The 16116-nt window shown below is 52.8% G+C and overlaps 1 long non-coding RNA gene across 1 annotated transcript; it reads right to left on the bottom strand.

Moving 5' to 3' along the window:
- Positions 1-29: 29 nt before the first annotated feature.
- On the bottom strand, positions 30-12365 carry LOC129046120 (uncharacterized). Its single transcript, XR_008506888.2, has 4 exons — positions 12133-12365; positions 2157-2295; positions 1925-2013; positions 30-915 (listed from the first exon to the last, which is right to left on the bottom strand). It is a non-coding gene; the product is annotated as an uncharacterized LOC129046120 (long non-coding RNA).
- Positions 12366-16116: the final 3751 nt, after the last annotated feature.

Here is a 16116-nt window from a genome sequence, read left to right as displayed (position 1 = left end):
GAGGAAATCATTTGGTAGGTCGGGCTTCCACTTTTTTGAAAGCAGAAAGAATTGGGATCTGGCCCATAGGAACTGGATCAGTACTGAGGCGGAGCTATTTTTATGTAGAACATGAGATCATAAAAGAATTTCCCATGATTCACTATAATGTATCTTCATCAGAACTGGCAAGGTTAAATAAGCATTTCTAGGGAATTTTTTTCTTTGCCAGTAAATATATGCATGATACTAAGGTGAGCAAGAAATTTCTACGAGGTAATTTTTAAATATTGCTATCGGCTATTGCGTCAGCAGAGTCACAAGACATAGTTCATTAGAAACAGGCAGCCAGCCCGACAGTAGTCCCTGTCGGCCTCCTGCGCTGTGGGAACCCCCTGCCCCTCCCGCACGGACATCCCTGTGCTGCCAGCTTATCACACAGGCCGTGGGAACCGCTGGTGAACGTACTAGAAGTATGGCCTGGAGTGACCGTGCCTGTCCGACCTTTTTGTTGTCATCGTGGTTTCAGAGAAGGCTCTCTTTCAGAATAGTCCCAAGTCCCCAGTGTCCCGTGACCCTTCCGAATGGAAGGATAAAAGTATTCCTCAGCAGAACTTCACACGTTTCGGTAATTGAGGCTGAAAGGGCTGCTTCTGCCATACGACCAGACTATGATGGCAGCCTTTACCAACGAAGTTCAGAGCCCATCTATTAGCTGCGTTACTGAGAGAAAGTTAATCAACTTCTCTGGGCCTTAATTTGAAAATGGGAATGATACTGCCTTCCTGTGGGGTTGATGTATTAAATAATAAATGTAAAACACTTGTCACGTGAGGAAAGAATCAATCAATGGTAGCAGGAACGTAGAGTCAGCAAAACCTGTGATGGCCCTCGGAGTCCCGGGGGATTCAAGAAGCAATCATGGGAGAAAGGGTCCTGTAAAATAAGTGATTGCATTATTTAGACATGGTCAAGTGGGTCTTCCTCATGAAAGTGACCCTGCTTTAATGACACACAGGATGGATATTTCATCTTAGAACCACGTTTAGATGAGCCAGATTTCCCTCTTGCTTGTCCTATTGGCCTTTGATGTTTTAATCACAACAGGCACCTCAGTACTGGATTATCACGGGTTAAAGTCAGTACTCGCCTTAAGGACAAGAAGTGCTCGCCCCAAACCAGGGCTCAGGTTGCACCCGAAAGCAGGAGCAGTGGCTGGTGAGGGAAGAGCTTCAAGCGTCTCTCTGGGTCTCAGCTAAGGGAGAGCCCGTTGGCTGCACACAGCAGCTGCCCATTTGTCCTGCTCAAAGTCAACCCGGTGGGCCCTGCAGAGTTGGGGAGAAGACACCAAAGCAGCAGAGACCCTAAAAGCCAGTCACACGCAGTGGAGACTGGTTTAGCAGTCAGCTCTGTGTCCTCGACACCTTAAAGCCAGCTCAACTCATCCCCTAGAGTCTCCTCTCACTTGATGGCCAAATCCAGACTGGGAAGTATAGGAGAAATGTCCCTAAATTGAGTCATGTGTCACTACTATTTTTGTGAGTCATTCTTTTATATAGAAACTTGTTCCTCCCTCTACATGATTATCATGTTCTTTATTTAGAACTTGCCACTTTTCGTTCCCTCATGTTTCTTGAATCAGTTAGGATTAGGTTTGGCTGTGAGTAACAAAAACCCAAAATACTGCATTCCATGTAATAAGATTCATACTTCCGTCACATCTGAACTTCTCTGAGATTGGAATGTGCCCCACAATCGGAGGGGCTCCATTTCACCTGCAGTGGGTTTTCTGTTAGTGCTGAAAATAGTGCTGCCTTACAGCCAATGACCAGAATTGATGAAACGTAGCAATGGTGGCTTAAGCCATAGAAGTTCGTTTCTCTTGCAGTCTAGGGCTGGTGAAGGGGCTTCATAAGATCATCAGTGACTGAAGCTCTTGACTTACCTCGTTCCACCAGGACCCACACATGGTGTCTACCTCATGGTCCAAGGAGGCTGCTGATGGTTCAGCCACCATGCCTATGTTCCAGCCATCTATGAAGGAAGAGCAAAGAAGAGCATTCTCCCTCTCATTAAGAACACTTTCCATAAGGTATACAAAATATTTCTAATTACTACCTTGCGGCCAGAACTTCGTTGCAGCGCCCTATCTGGCTACAAAAGAGGCAGGGAAGTACCTGTGTTGTGGGCAGCCATCTAACCGGCGTTCTCGTAGTAAGAAGGAGCGGACAGACACTGTAGGACCACTGCAAAGCTGGGCCTCACTTTCCACTTCACATTGCATGCACACAGTATTTCATTGAGCTCAAGTCATACCTAGAGAGATGAATTCCGGGATTGTTGTCTCAGGGCTGGATCTGTTGACTTCCTGGTGGTTTCTAATAAGAGGGGAAGGAATCTATGGAGGGCCGCACAGGTTTCCTGGGCCCTGGGAGGAACCTGTGCTAAGACAAATGGTGGATGGTGGTAGGGAGCAGCCGGGGGAGGTAGAAGGGACACCGGATTAGGCTGGGAGTTGTGTCTTCTAAATACAGTTCTCCACTAATCAGCTGGAAGATGTTGAATAAATCCCTTTTCTAAGGCTCCGGTACTTCAGAGTCTACAGAACTGAAAACTAAGGTAGGAAGAAACCTTAGAGAATCATAGAATTCTAGAGCCGGAGGATGAGCCAGTCGGGCGCCCGCAAACCACCCCCAGGAGCCCCGCAGCGCTGGCCCCGCAGTGATGAGGATGGCCACTACTAACTCCCTGGGCCTCTGTACTGGGGGACAGGGGTGCTGCAGATCACAAATCTGACAAAGCCAAGGACGATTCCCTTCTGCAAGCTGAGGCAGTGGGAAGCCTACACAGGAAACCGACTTGCACAGCATCGTGCATCTATAACCAGAGAGGCAGGACCTGACCGCAGTTTTCCCGACTCTCCTGTGTCTCCCCTCCGAAGGGGTGGCCAGGCCAGCCCGTGAACATTCGCGGGGACCTCGAGCGAGCTCCGAAGCTCGCTTGCTTGGATGGCCAGCACTGGCCGGTATGACTCCTACTGAGCGGACACCAGGGTCCCCACAGCCTCCTGCGGTTGTGTTCCTGATGGTAAGTCAGCCTGACCTCCAGAGCCTTCCGCGTTGGTTATCCATTGGGCCTGGGCTGTCGCGGAAAAGAGCATTTCCCATCACATCACGCAATATGTGTGAGTGCGGCACAGCATCTGAGACCACCCTCTCTGCCCCCGGGCTCCTGGGGACCGACCCGGGCTCGCGCCTCTGCCGGGAATGCGCCTCCTCACCAGCCGGCCAGCACCCCTCCCTCTGGGAGCCTTTCTGGACGCCCCCCACCCCGGGCCCCACCCCGGGCCCCACCTCACCCCACTCAGCTGCTCTACGGCCTCCCAGAGTGCTCAGCAAGCCCCTCTGATGATGTAACACTCGTACTAAACCTAGTATACATTGATTCCGAGCAGTCCTGAGTGCCAGACATGGGGGCTTCGCACACATTCTCTCCCCGAATCCTCCCAGGAACCTAAGAAGTCCCTGACTCCAGTGTACTGGTGAGGAAACCAAGACTTGGAACATGATGTCACGTCCCCAAGGTCACTCAGCCAGGAAGAGGAAGTCTAGAACCCAAGTCTGTCTGATCCCAAAGGCTGAATGCTTCCCCGCAGGGTATCAGCCTCTTGGCATGATGAGGGCCTTTAGGGCGCCCGTCACCTTGCTTTATAATGACCGATGTGCTCTTCTTTCTCCTCCAGGCTGTGAGGTCCTTGAGGGCAGGGTCAGTGTTTGGCCCAGATTTGTCCCCCTGGCCCCTGGCACAGTGCCTGACACGTAGGCGAACTCTCACCTGGTTTGCTTCCTAAACCAGTTTATGCATAAGCCTCTCAGTGAAATGGGTGGGGATCCTTCCAGAATCTGTGTTTTGCCTTTGCCTGCAAATATTGTAAACCCCACCTCAAGCCCCATCTGAGTTTTTTCCAAAACACACCCTATTCTATTGATCACTGACTCAATCCTTCAATCTCTGAAGCAACCCCCAAACACTACCCCAACCCCCTGGGGCTTCCATTTTGCCAAAAGCTATTTGTTTGGGTTTGGTTTTGCCTCCATCCCTGCCTTGGGCGAGCAGCAAGTAAGGGCTGGACATACGAGGATCCGGGCCACTCCTGGAGCACAACTCTGTGGCCTACACCACCAGCGGCCCCTGGCTGAGAAGTACACGGCTCTCTAGGAGACTCCCAAACCTAGACTCATCCTGACCACTTCCCGGAGGGTGCCCTGAGCAGATGGTTATCTGGGACATGGGAAATCAGTAAAGATGTCTCTCAGTCTCTGAGCAAGGCCTGACGTGACTCAGAGGGGCTCACATGACCACACCGTTGGGTGCTGGGTGCTCAGACAAAGCTGGATAGCCCTGAAAGCGGATGTCACACTGATAGTCATTACCCGCGAGGGACACATCGAGGATGCCTTCAGGCATCCTCCATGATGAAACCTGCCGGGAGGGCCACCCACTTTCCCACTTACCCCACCCCTTTTCTTCTGTCCTGTCATCCAGAGCAGGACTTCCGTTCCAGAGCTGGCGGCCATGCGGGCCTGGTGGGCAGCGCGGGCCTTGCTTCTGACGATGTGGTTCTGGGCCCAGGCTCCCATCATGGCCCCAGGACCCCAAATCCAGCAGGATTGCCGCCAGAGCAAGCTACCCCAGGGGCCCGCCTTCCATTAGAAACTCGAGCCTCCACGGAAAGCAGACGTTTCACTGAAATCAGTACTTTTACTCTTCGGGAGGAGAGAAGTGGACGAGGACCGTCCAACTGCCCCCTTCAGGCCCTGTTCATGGGAAGCATCTGTTTGATGGGTTACAATTTGTTTCACTTTATTTTTGCTGAGTTGCCTTGGGAGCCTGAACTTTGATCTGGGCGGGAGTCACTAATTGATCGGCTCCAGAGAATGACCCAGACCAGCGTTCTGCCTCTTGTCAGAGGAAACTGCTCTCCCTGGGTCCGAGAAGAGGCCAGAACGCCCTCTGCAGCCATCTCTGACCAGTGGCGGGCCCCCCTGCGCTCTGATCCCGTCCCTGGGCGCCCGGCCCCGCAGCGCGGCCCCAGCTCCGACCCAGAGAACAGGGAGGCCTTGTTTGCCTGCAGCTACTATCTTGTAACTCCCTCTTAATTTACAATCTGTTTGCTGTTTCAGATGTTTGGAAAGAAAACTCCTTAGTCAGCAGCTCTGGAGAGCTTCATTTTCAGTGAAATCTGGACTCTTCTTTCCCACCCCAGATTTTTTTTTTTTTTTATTCTGGTTTTGTGGCTGGAACCTAACATCTGTGAGGCAGGCAGGACCTCATGGGCCTGCGTCACCAAACACCTATTGAAAGGACGCATCCAAGGGTAGCAAATCAGGGCAGAGCCCACCGGTGACAACTGGTATTTATCTAATATTGGCCTCAGCCCACCAGCTGGCCCCAGGAGAGGAGCAAGGATGAAACACAGTGCTCGGTCCCCGCTCCGGTGCTCCTGGGGACCCGGCAGGAATGCCTTGCCCTCGTGACAGACAAGAAAGCCCAGGGTGCTTGAAACATGGCTGTTTTCCCAGCGGAAGGGGAGAGGCCGCCACCACGGGTTCATATCTGCAGTGGCCGACGTCCGCGGAGAGGGTCCCCCCAGACACTTCCATAGAAGGTGACACTTGTCCGTCTGCCCGATGACCTTGCCTTGTGGCGGCTCCCGCAGGGCTTGGAAGGGGCACGAGCTGTACCATTCCAGCTCATCGGTGCAGCTCGGAGCTTGCGAGTTGCAGCCCCGGGGCCCTGGGGGCTGGCGCCCTTCTTCGCTAGCTGTCTCCACGCGGTCACCAGCCTCACGGCACGGGACTCCTCGGGCTTCCAGGGCCACCAAAGAGGCGGCCCGCACATTCCTCCCGGGAGACAAGCAGCAAGCAGGCAACCAGAGTTTGAGAGTCTGAATCCCGCTCTGGCACTTCCTAATTGTGAGACCATGAACCCGTGTGTAAACTGCGGATGGGAACTCGAGTAAAAAATACCAACCCAGGGCACCTGGGTGGCTCAGTCGGTTAAGCGTCTGCCTTCGGCTCAGGTCATGATCCCAGGGTCCTGGGATCGAGCCCCGCATCAGGCTCCCTGCTCTGAGGGAAGCCTGCTTCTCCCTCTCCCACTCCCCCTGCTTGTGTTCCCTCTCTCGCTGTGTCTCTCTGTTGAAAAACAAAACAAACAAACAAACAAAAATACCAACCCAGGCTTCTTAGGAGAATTAAAGACATTAATTCTGTTAATGTTAATGTTAAACACTTAGCATGACCCTTGGAAATACTAAGTGCTCAATAAATGTTAGGTATCTTCAGTATTATTATTGAGGATGCCAAGTTCTCTTGGGCGCCTGCTGGGTGCCCTGCCTGACTTGGGACCCAGGCTGCTAGGTAGGATGCAGCCCCTGGTTCAAAGAAATCATGAGGGACCAGCAGGCCATTCTACGTCCCGGTGATTCTGAGCAACCTCCTCTCCACCTGAACAGGGAGGCTCCAGAAATAACTGGGCTCCATGAGCAGGCCTCCGGGAGATGCCAGAGGAGCTCCAGGGGAGGGCAGAGGGCAGCAGGGCCTAGAATCATCCCGAGAGAACTCAAGGGCGTTTCCATCAAAAGTGCCAAGTGGAAGTCTGCCCATGTTTTCCCTTGTCCTGTGGTGCGCTTCCAGGGCAGGTGGGAGGTAAACGTGAAGGAGGCGGGGCGTTCAGTCCCACAGAGGCGATCCACGCACTCCTTCATCTTCGATTAAGCAAGTGAACGCCGGGTGCTGGTGCCCAGTCCCTTCCCGGACACACGGGAAGTGCACAGGTAGGGGTCTGTCAAGCATGGAGGGCCCAGTCAACTCCAGGAAGGTGAGCCAGGGCCCATGGGACATTGCATTCTCCCTCCTTGAGCCATCCTAAACCTTCGATAGCTTAGATTTTATTTACTTACTTAGCTGAACAATTTCAGAATAAATTGTGGGTATCATCCCACGTCCCTCTCCCCCACACCGTCATATCAAAATACAGAGATATTCTCATCTAACTGCAATACTATTACCACACCTACAAAAACGAACAATAATATCTGAACACCCTTTGAAAACCAGTCTATTTCAATTCCCCAAATCATCCCTACAATGTCTGTCATAGCTTGCCTGTTCAAACCAGGGTCTGCTCAAGGAGGATGCATCCCATTTGACTATATGTTCCTTTTAATCTAGAACAGTTCTCCCATCCTCTTATTTTTTTTACTTTTTTTTTTTTTTTTAAGAGACCAGGCCCGTTGTGTTGCAGAATGTCCCACATTCTGGATGCACCTGTTTCTTCCTGGTGTCACGTAGCTTGTTGGTTTCTCTGTCCCCCATATGTCCTCTATCAGCATCTGAGTCCCTTCAGGCTGCTTAAACAAAAATACCATAGATGGGGGTGTTTGTAACATCGGGAATTTATTTCTTACAGTTCTGGAAGCTGGGAAGTCCAAGATCAAGACACCAGCTTGGCTAGGTTCTGGCGAGAGCCTGCATCCTGGTTCATAGACAGCTGACTTTTACCTCATCCTCACATGGCAGAAGGGGTGAGGGAGCTCTCTGGGGTGTCTTAGAGGGGCACTAATCTCATCCCAAAGGCCTAATCACCTCCCAAAGGCCCCACCTCCGAATACCATCACACTGGGGCTTAGAAGTTCAACAAAGGGATTTTGAGAGGACACAAACTGAAAACGTTCAGTCTATAGCAAACAGTATAGCCTTTCTTAAGGTCAACATCTTGAAATATCACCAACTCCATCCAGCTTTCAGCAGAAATCTTTGGGCTCTGCAAAGTGTAGGTACAATAGGGAAGGTAAGGCTCTGGAAGAAACATGCTCTCAGCATGGCAGAGAGACCCAAGCACACAGCCAGGAAGGACCTATGTGCCCCAGGAAAGGTTCCAGCAGAGGGTGGGGGGCCATCCAGAAACCCCCAGCTGTGGGAACTGGCCCTTGGGACCTCAGTCGTGCTGGGCTGTCCCAACCCAACCAGGATTGGCCACCTGGTGGATGGCCTTCCTTCCTCCCTGGGACCTCCCCAGACCTCTACATGGCTCCAGGCCTTTTCCTTTAGGCCTCAGCTCAAAGAAGCCTTTCCTGAGCACCAGCTAAAATAGTGTCCCGCGACCCTGTCTAGCCACTGGGGGCCGTGTTTTTCTTCTCAGTACACATTACCATCCGACATATATTTACTGTTTATTTGGTTATCTAGCTCTCCTGCCAAGACCAAAAACTTCATTAGGACGGGGACCTTTGTGGCCTTGTGCACTGCTCTAACTCCAGTGCCTAGAACAGCTCTCATGTGCGGAAGGCACCTAATAAATCTTGAATGAATGAATGAATTGGGCTCTACAGCACACAGCCCTATTCCAGGCCCACAACTGACCTCAAGTTAACAGATCTTGTTTGAGGTTATCATCTTCCCAGAAACTTGTACGAAAATTTCGAAACTACACTTAACCGTAAGTAGATAAAAAAAAAAAAAAATCACACCAATCGTCAACAATAAAATCTCCCCTGCAAGTTGTCTGATCTCCCTACTCCCGTGTCTTTCCTCCCTGCTGCCAGAGTTTGGGCAACTCCTGAATCGCTCAACTCGGGGTGAGTCCAGGGCCTGTTGGTCATAAATACCATTTAGTCCCACTCAGCGAATAAAAGCGTGATGAATTATGGCGTTTGGCTTGGAGGACGATTCCTTCTGTTTCTCTGTCAAAGTTGAGTCTTCTCCTTCTTTTTCTTCTTTGCCCTCAAATGCTGAACAGGTGCTGTTTTTAACTCCTAGCCAAGGGTCGAGGCTTGGAGTAGGCACTCAGTGATCCAGGGGGCCTGGGGAGAGGGATTGGGGGGGCATGGGAGCCAGGGTGGAAGCCGAGGTGCCTCCCACTGATGAGTAAAGGAAGAGGGGCAGCTTTGTTTTGTTGAAGTAAAACCAACAAACAAGACGTGGAGGGTGTCTCATCTAAAGAGGGGCTTCCCAGGGCGCCTGGGTGGCTCAGTCGTTAAGCGTCTGCCTTCGGCTCAGGTCATGATCCCAGGGTCCTGGGATGGAGCCCCGCATCGGGCTCCCTACTTGGCAGGGAGCCTGCTTCTCCCTCTCCTTCTACTGCTCCCCCCTGCTGTGCTCTCTCACTCTGTCAAATAAATAAAATCTTTTGAAAAAAAAATTAAGAGGGGCTTCTCACCCTGGCCTTCAAGGGCTCCGCGAATCCCCTAAAACCCTGTGCAACATATTGTGACTACTCGTTTCTGAGCACCTTTCTGGGGAGATGGTCCAGAGCTTTCATCAGTTTCCCAGCAGAGTTTGTGACACGGCCCCAACCTCCACTTCCACCGAAAAAGGGAAAAAAAAAAAAAGGTAAGAAAAACACAGGAGGGCATCTGGCAGCTTTCTGGATGGTGAATCAACAAAGTTGTGTCAAACTCCCACCGCATGCCCCTCCCACCCAGGAGCGCAAGCTAACCGGGAGAGAAGGCCCCGAGCAAGGAGTGGGGTTGGGGCGTCAGGGCTCATTTCCTGCGGGTCTGCCATGCGCACAGCACAGGGCTCCCCTCTCTACAGCGGGCGCCCACCTAGCACGCGGTAAGGGCCAGGCACCGCTCAAAGTGCCCTCTGTGCGTTCGCTCACTTACTCTCCCAGCAGTCCTGGGAAATAGGTGCCACGCTTCTCATCTCACCTTACAGACCGTAAAACTGAGGCCCAGAAAGCTCAAGTAACTTGCCCAAGGCGCACAGCAGACTGGATTGAAACCTGGAGTTTAGAGTGCATGCGCCGTTGCTCAAGCTCTGATCTCCTCTGAGCCGCCCCACCACCCCCTTGAAGTATCTACGATGATGATCTCCATTCCACAGGTGAGAACACTGAGGTTGGGTAACTTGCCAGACGTCACCTTACGTTTTCCAGACCTCCTGCTGGGAGGGCCAAGAGCCAAAAAGAAAGTCAGAGAAATTCCAAGGGGCGAGAGGTCACTCTGGGCAGGGGTGACCGGGGGAAGATTGGGCACGGAACAATGGGACACTGGAAGGCCGTCCAGCTCGCTGAGGGTGCCTCCAGGACAGCTCCTGGGGGCCACCAGGCAGGGCTCCTCGCCCTGGCCCCATCGCTTTCCCTCCTTCCAGAGCCCCCAGCCTGGAAGAGATGACTTGTGAGGTGGGGCCCCAGGGTCAAGGTTAACACCCCCTCTCGCTCCTTCTTCCGCGCAGGGTCTTCCCAGGAGTGTCTTCCATGGGGAGAGAGAGATGCACAAGCCTCCCAGCCGGCCCCCCGCTTCAACCCTCCTCCTCCGGCCGCTGTCGCACTTCCGCTGACCGGGTACCTATTTACAGTTCTGCAGGAGAGACCTGGCTGAAGCCGGAGGGGCCCCCGGCAGACCTTTCTCAAATGTTCTGTGTGGTTTGCTAAGGATTCCCTTGCTCTAGATGTTCGGAGAAGAGCAGCAGTGAGACCTCAAGTCGCGAAGCTTGGGAGCTGCCCTCCGAGTCCCTCTGCATTCAAGACCCATCACATCCCTGCCCTTCCAACATTTGACCTTTATCTAGATTCTGTGAGACAAATACACATACAAAATAGTACACGTATTTATACATTCTATATGTATATATATCTTTTTTTTTTTTTTTTTTTTTTTGACAGAGACACAGCGAGAGCGGGATCACAAGCAGGGGGAGTGGGAGAGGGAGAAGCAGGCTTCCCGCCGAGCAGGGAGCCCGATGCGGGGCTCGATCCCAGGACCCCGGGATCATGACCTGAGCCGAAGGCAGACGCTTAACGACTGAGCCACCCAGGCGCCCCTGTACATATATCTTTAAGCTCCTTGCAGGGGCATTTTTGCCACTTGCAACCAGACTGTGTTCTATTCTTCTCTGAGCCATCTGGACATTTCGTAAGAGCCTCCCTTCTTACAGAGGAGGGTAGGGGTGGGCTGGGGAGCCCAAGAAGGCCTCTGGGTTAACGTGTTGGAAGCTGCTGCCACGCTTATAAATTAAGAACTAGTGTCTTTAAACTCCTTCAGTAAATCTATAGGAAAATGGATTTAAGTTGAAAATAGTGTCATTTCCACCCAGTCTTGGGAGCACGTGCGAAGCCTCAACGCTAAAGGCTCCCAGACTCTGTTCAGGAGCTCCCAGGCCGGTGGCAGCACCAGCCCTGCATGGGGCTCCCGGCCCCGCAGGGCCTGCCTGTGATGCAGGGGCAGGGGCAGGCCCGGCTTCGGCCTCAGCGGGAGGGACAGCGAGGAGCTGTCTCCTGTCCAGCTGGATTTTCCAGGCACGTCGGCACGTTCCTTCCTGTTCCTTCCCTCGTCCCCCGGCAAACACGTGACTGTAAACCAGGCACCCAGATGGTGAGGGGATTCCCACAGGGACCTCCCCTTTTGGAGGCCAGGAGGCCAGCCTCCTGCCTCATCCTCCTTCTCTCCCCCACTGCACAGCTCCCTGCGCAGCCTCAAGCCCTGTTCTCCGCCCGCCTGCGGACCCCATCGCCCCCTCACCCACTTGCACGGTCCAGGTGGCCAGTCAGAGCCCTGGACAGCGGGAAGGGACCTCAGAAACCATGCCCCTCGAGGCCAGGGGCTTTACACAGGAGAAACTGAGGCCAGAGAGGTGAAGGGAGCTGTCGAAGGCCACCTCGCTGTGAGGAACTGCCCCGGAGATAGGATCCCGGGGGCCGGACCCGTGGTCTGGGCTGCACGCCCTGGAAGCCTCCGTCTCGTCCTGTGGGCCAGGGGGCGAGCCCCGAGCTCCAGCCACAGGCAGCGGGGGAGGAGGAAGGGCTCGGGAGGCCCCGGGCCCCGCCGGCGGGGCGGTCCCCAGGGAAGCCTCAGCCGCCGGCCCCCTGCGCGCGCCGCGGTCCCGCCACGCCGGGCTCCGGCTCGCCCGCCCCGACCGCCCCCCTCGGCGGGCCCCTGCCCCCTTCCCCCGCCCCCCCCACGCCGCCGGCCCTCCGCCCGCTCGCGCGCTCCCGCTCGCCCGGGGCCCGAGCCCGTCCCGCCGCCCGGGGGCGCCGCTGCCTCCCCCGCCCCGCCCCGCCGCGCCGCGCTCCCGGGCCGGACCCCCGGGACTGTGGGACGCGCAGGCTCTCGGGCCCGCCCGGGGCCCCCACCCCCCCACCACACACCGGCATCCGAGTCTCGGCGGCGCGCCCCCGGCGCTCCGCAGGCCCGCGGGAGACCGTCACGTCGGCGGAAGTTTGCGAAGCGCGGCTCTGGAGCGCGGACACCGCCGCGCCCCTCGGTCTCCCGGGGACGCCGCTCCCGCCTTTGTTCCCTCCGTTAGCGGGCTGTTGGGCGCAGCCGCTCACGTCTGCGGCTGGGTGACTGCGGGGCCCGGGAGAAGTGTTCCTCCAGCGGCCCTGGCTTCTTTAATCAAAGTCGTCTTTCCTGGATGATGAGCAGGAGGGACTTGGAAATTGACACATATTCCCTCAAAGAATTGATCCACTGAGCATCTCCCTACATTGAACCCCAAACTGTTCACAGTGGAGCTGGAAGAGCACTCTGACTCTTGTCGTCCGTGGCCTCTGCGGAGTTCCTGGCTTGGCTCGTCTATCCAGCCTTCTGCTAGGGGACGGTGGGCCGCTGCTGTATGGGGGTCATTCACAGGCAGAACGAAAATCTATGCAAGAGGAGTTTGGATACATTCAAAGATGCTGATCTAAAAGCTCATTAAAGGTTATTCCCATTTCACAAGAAGAGACTACTTCACTAACCTAGAACAATGTGGAAGAATGAAAAAGAGATGGTTCATACTTCATCTTTTTTCCCAGAATGGTGTTTTCAATAAAATGTTAAACACCCATGACTCTGTAAGGTGTCCCAATCCCTGAGGCCCAAATCTTGGCTATTAACCTAGTGACAGAGAAGGGTAGCCTAGTAGCCATGATTTAGGGGGAATGTCTTCAACTGCGAGACATTTTACAACCATTTTACAACCAGCAAACTTTGAGCCACACTGCCCTTCACCCAAGGAATAACACCGATGATGGAATCCAGATCAGAGAGGAAGAGATTTGGGCACGGGTTGGCCACATCCCTCCAGTCCCATCTCCCAGGTGACCCTCCCAACTGCTTCTGAGCGTTTGAAAGGTCAGAGGGGTTAGGAATGAGAGGGGCCCCTAGAGAACTGGGCCTCTGGCTAGTCAGTGGGTGCACCTGGCTAGGTGAGCCAAGAGAGGGTTTGAGAGAGGAGGCGTTTGTTCAGAGCCAACTGTGATATGTCAAGAGCCTTGCAAATATCCTTTCTCTTTGTCCTAATGATTCCACTTCATGTATTTCTCTTATGGGGATCATCAGAAGCCGTAAATGAACCACAACAATATGAGAGTGGTTTAAACAGGAGGAGAACTACCACATGAAAGAACAATCTACAGCCATCAAAAATCCCATTTTCAAATGATTCCTAATGATCTGGGAGTTGCTCATGATATAAGGTTGAAAAGCACCATAAAAATAGTATTGTTGGAGCGCCTGGCTGGCTTAGTCAGTGGAGTGTGTGACTCTTAATCTCAGGGTTGTGGGTTTGAGCCCCATACTGGGTGTAGAAATTACTTGGAAATGAAATCTTTAAAAAAAAAATGGTATTGTACATTGTTCCGCTTTATCTGAAATACATATTGTCTAAAAATACATATATTATATGTATATATAGTTATATGTATATATAAATAAAACAAAGGACTAGAAGGAAATTCACCAAAATATTAACAAAGGTTTTCTCTGGGTGGTGGGATCACAGGTGATATTTGTTTTCTATTTCACTTTTTCTTTGTTTTCCATTTTTTTTCTAGAATGAGCACTTCTTACTTCAGAATTAGAAAAAATAATTTAAAGAGACTACAGTGTTCTAAGTATTGCACCAGACTCAAAGATGCATAAGATAACAAAAGCATATTTTCTGCCCTGGGGGACCTCATGGTCCAAGGAGACAAGAGGTATCCCCAAAAATACCAGTTCAAGGCAGGGTAGGATGAATCCTGAAGAGATGAGCACCATACAGTGGGAGCGCAGGGGAGGGAAAGAGAACAGCTACTGGAATTGAAGCTCCTTGGGGCCAGGCACATAGGAGGAGGTCAGCGCTCATGACACGGGACACAGAAACAGTGGCCTGAGAATTCAGTCCTGCTCCCTAATGCCCTGTGATTTTAGGCAAGCTATGCAGAACTAGTCTAACTTTCCTCATCTGTAAAATGGGATAACAAAAATGTTCCTATGAATAGTTCATAAGGGCAAGGGGATGAAGCATGGTGCCTAGCACAAAGTAAGCTCAATAAAAAGTAGATTTATGGTAAAAACTTTAGTCAAGTCTGGGTGGGAAGCACAAGGGATGTGGGGAACCGATGGGGGAGTGTGGGATTCTCAGGGAGGGGGGAGATGAAGCAGGGGGCTGAGTGCAGGCGGAGGGGTGCGTCTTCTGCGGTAGGGGAGGCTCAGTGCGAGGGGGTGGGGGGACTTTGGGGGACTCTCTCCTTCGTCCCAGAGCAAAGGAGCAAATGGGGGACACAGGGATGAAAAAGAGGGTGGGGACTCAGGCTGGAGCTTGAGCCTTCAGCTTTGACCCGCAAACATAGAGAAAGGGCACGGAGGGGTGTCCGCGGAGCAGCCCTGGCCTATACCCATAATCCACAGTGTGCTGTGGGCTGCTTTGTTGGCCCTCTCCGCGACCCTGAACATCAGCATTACTACTTCCATTTTACAGATGAAGACACTGAGGCTCAGGGTCGCATACCAGCACCAGGGAGACTGGGATCCATGCGTGGCTTCCACCCTCCCCTGGGGACAGTAGCACCTGGAAGACCAGCGGCCCTCTGCGAGGCCTCAGCCACACCCCCTGGTGTGGCAGCGAGCCAGCCTGGGGCTTTCCAGGGAATTTCCTGAGTGCATCACCAGAAAGACCCTTTCCTCCCATCCTGTCCACCAGGTGGGACCTGAACAGCCCGCGCCAGGGTGGAGCAGAGGGAGGCGAGGGGCAGATCCTGTGGGTTTTAACAGAATCCAAGTAAGTTTGCTTTGACAACATCCTAAACCCTGAGAGGACCAGACCGTCCTGGAGGCAGCCCTCCCACCACCCATGGGACCCCCTCCCACCCTCAAGGCTGCACACTGAGCCAGGGGATGGTTCCCTCCTGGACGACCTGATTCCTTGGGCCTGCACTCCTCTCTCATGCTGACAACTGAAAGGAGATCAAATGCCTCAGAAAAGACTTTCATTCGAAACCTCAAGGCCCCAGAGAGGGCAAGATCGCTGTGCATCTGAAGCGGGGTGCCCTAGAGAAGCAAACATGTTCCATAGAAACCCAACTTTATACTCCCCCCACACACCCCCCTACACACATACCCCGGCTTAGAGCTCAGGCTGTCTTCAGGGGAAAGCCTTATTGCCTGAGCGAGCATTTTTAATTTTTTCCAATCCACCTGGCAGAAAGCCTGACCACAGCATCTGCCTCACCCTTTCTCCTGAAACGCTGGCCTCCTTGATGGGATTTATAGAATTTAGGAGGGGGTGCTGTGTTGTTTCCCAGTTCTGCTGCCCATTTTTCACAAGAGAAAACTGGGTGTCAAAGAAAGGAGAATAGATTCTGCAATAAAAGCATTTGGACCCAGACAGGGAGAAATCTAATTTATAACAGGGTTCTCAACCATAGCTGCAAATTAGAAGCACGAGGACACTTTAAAACATACTGATAGCCAGGCTCCAGCAAATATTTACTCTGGGATGAGACCTTTTCCCTTCTTCTCTTCCTCCCTCCCTTTCTTCCTTCCATCCTCCCTCTCTTCCTTTCTTTAAGAAGTCTTCCAGGTGATTCTCATATGCCAGGGTAGAGAGCTACTCACCTAAATAAGACAACTGCATTAAAAAGAAGATGACCCAATAGAAAAATGGACCCAGGATGTGAATGGGTAAGTCAGAGAAGAAATAAAAATGGCTAATAGGCACATGAAAAACTGTTGACCCCAATTAATAATTAAGGAAATGCTAAATAAAACAATAATGAGGTAACATTTCATGTATCAAATTGTCAACCTTTTTTTTTTTAATGGAAGAATATTCCTAGGAATGGCACCAGTGTCTTGTGAGTGTGTGTGTGTGTGTGTGGAGGGGGGGT

Source organism: Mirounga angustirostris, unplaced genomic scaffold, assembly GCF_029215605.1.
Source record: "Mirounga angustirostris isolate CCGP_5_RB_7025 unplaced genomic scaffold, mMirAng1.0.hap1 SCAF_10, whole genome shotgun sequence".
NCBI classification, from domain to species: domain Eukaryota; kingdom Metazoa; phylum Chordata; class Mammalia; order Carnivora; family Phocidae; genus Mirounga; species Mirounga angustirostris.
Note: the sequence above shows the minus strand (reverse complement) of the source record. Positions and strands in the feature narration are given on the sequence as shown.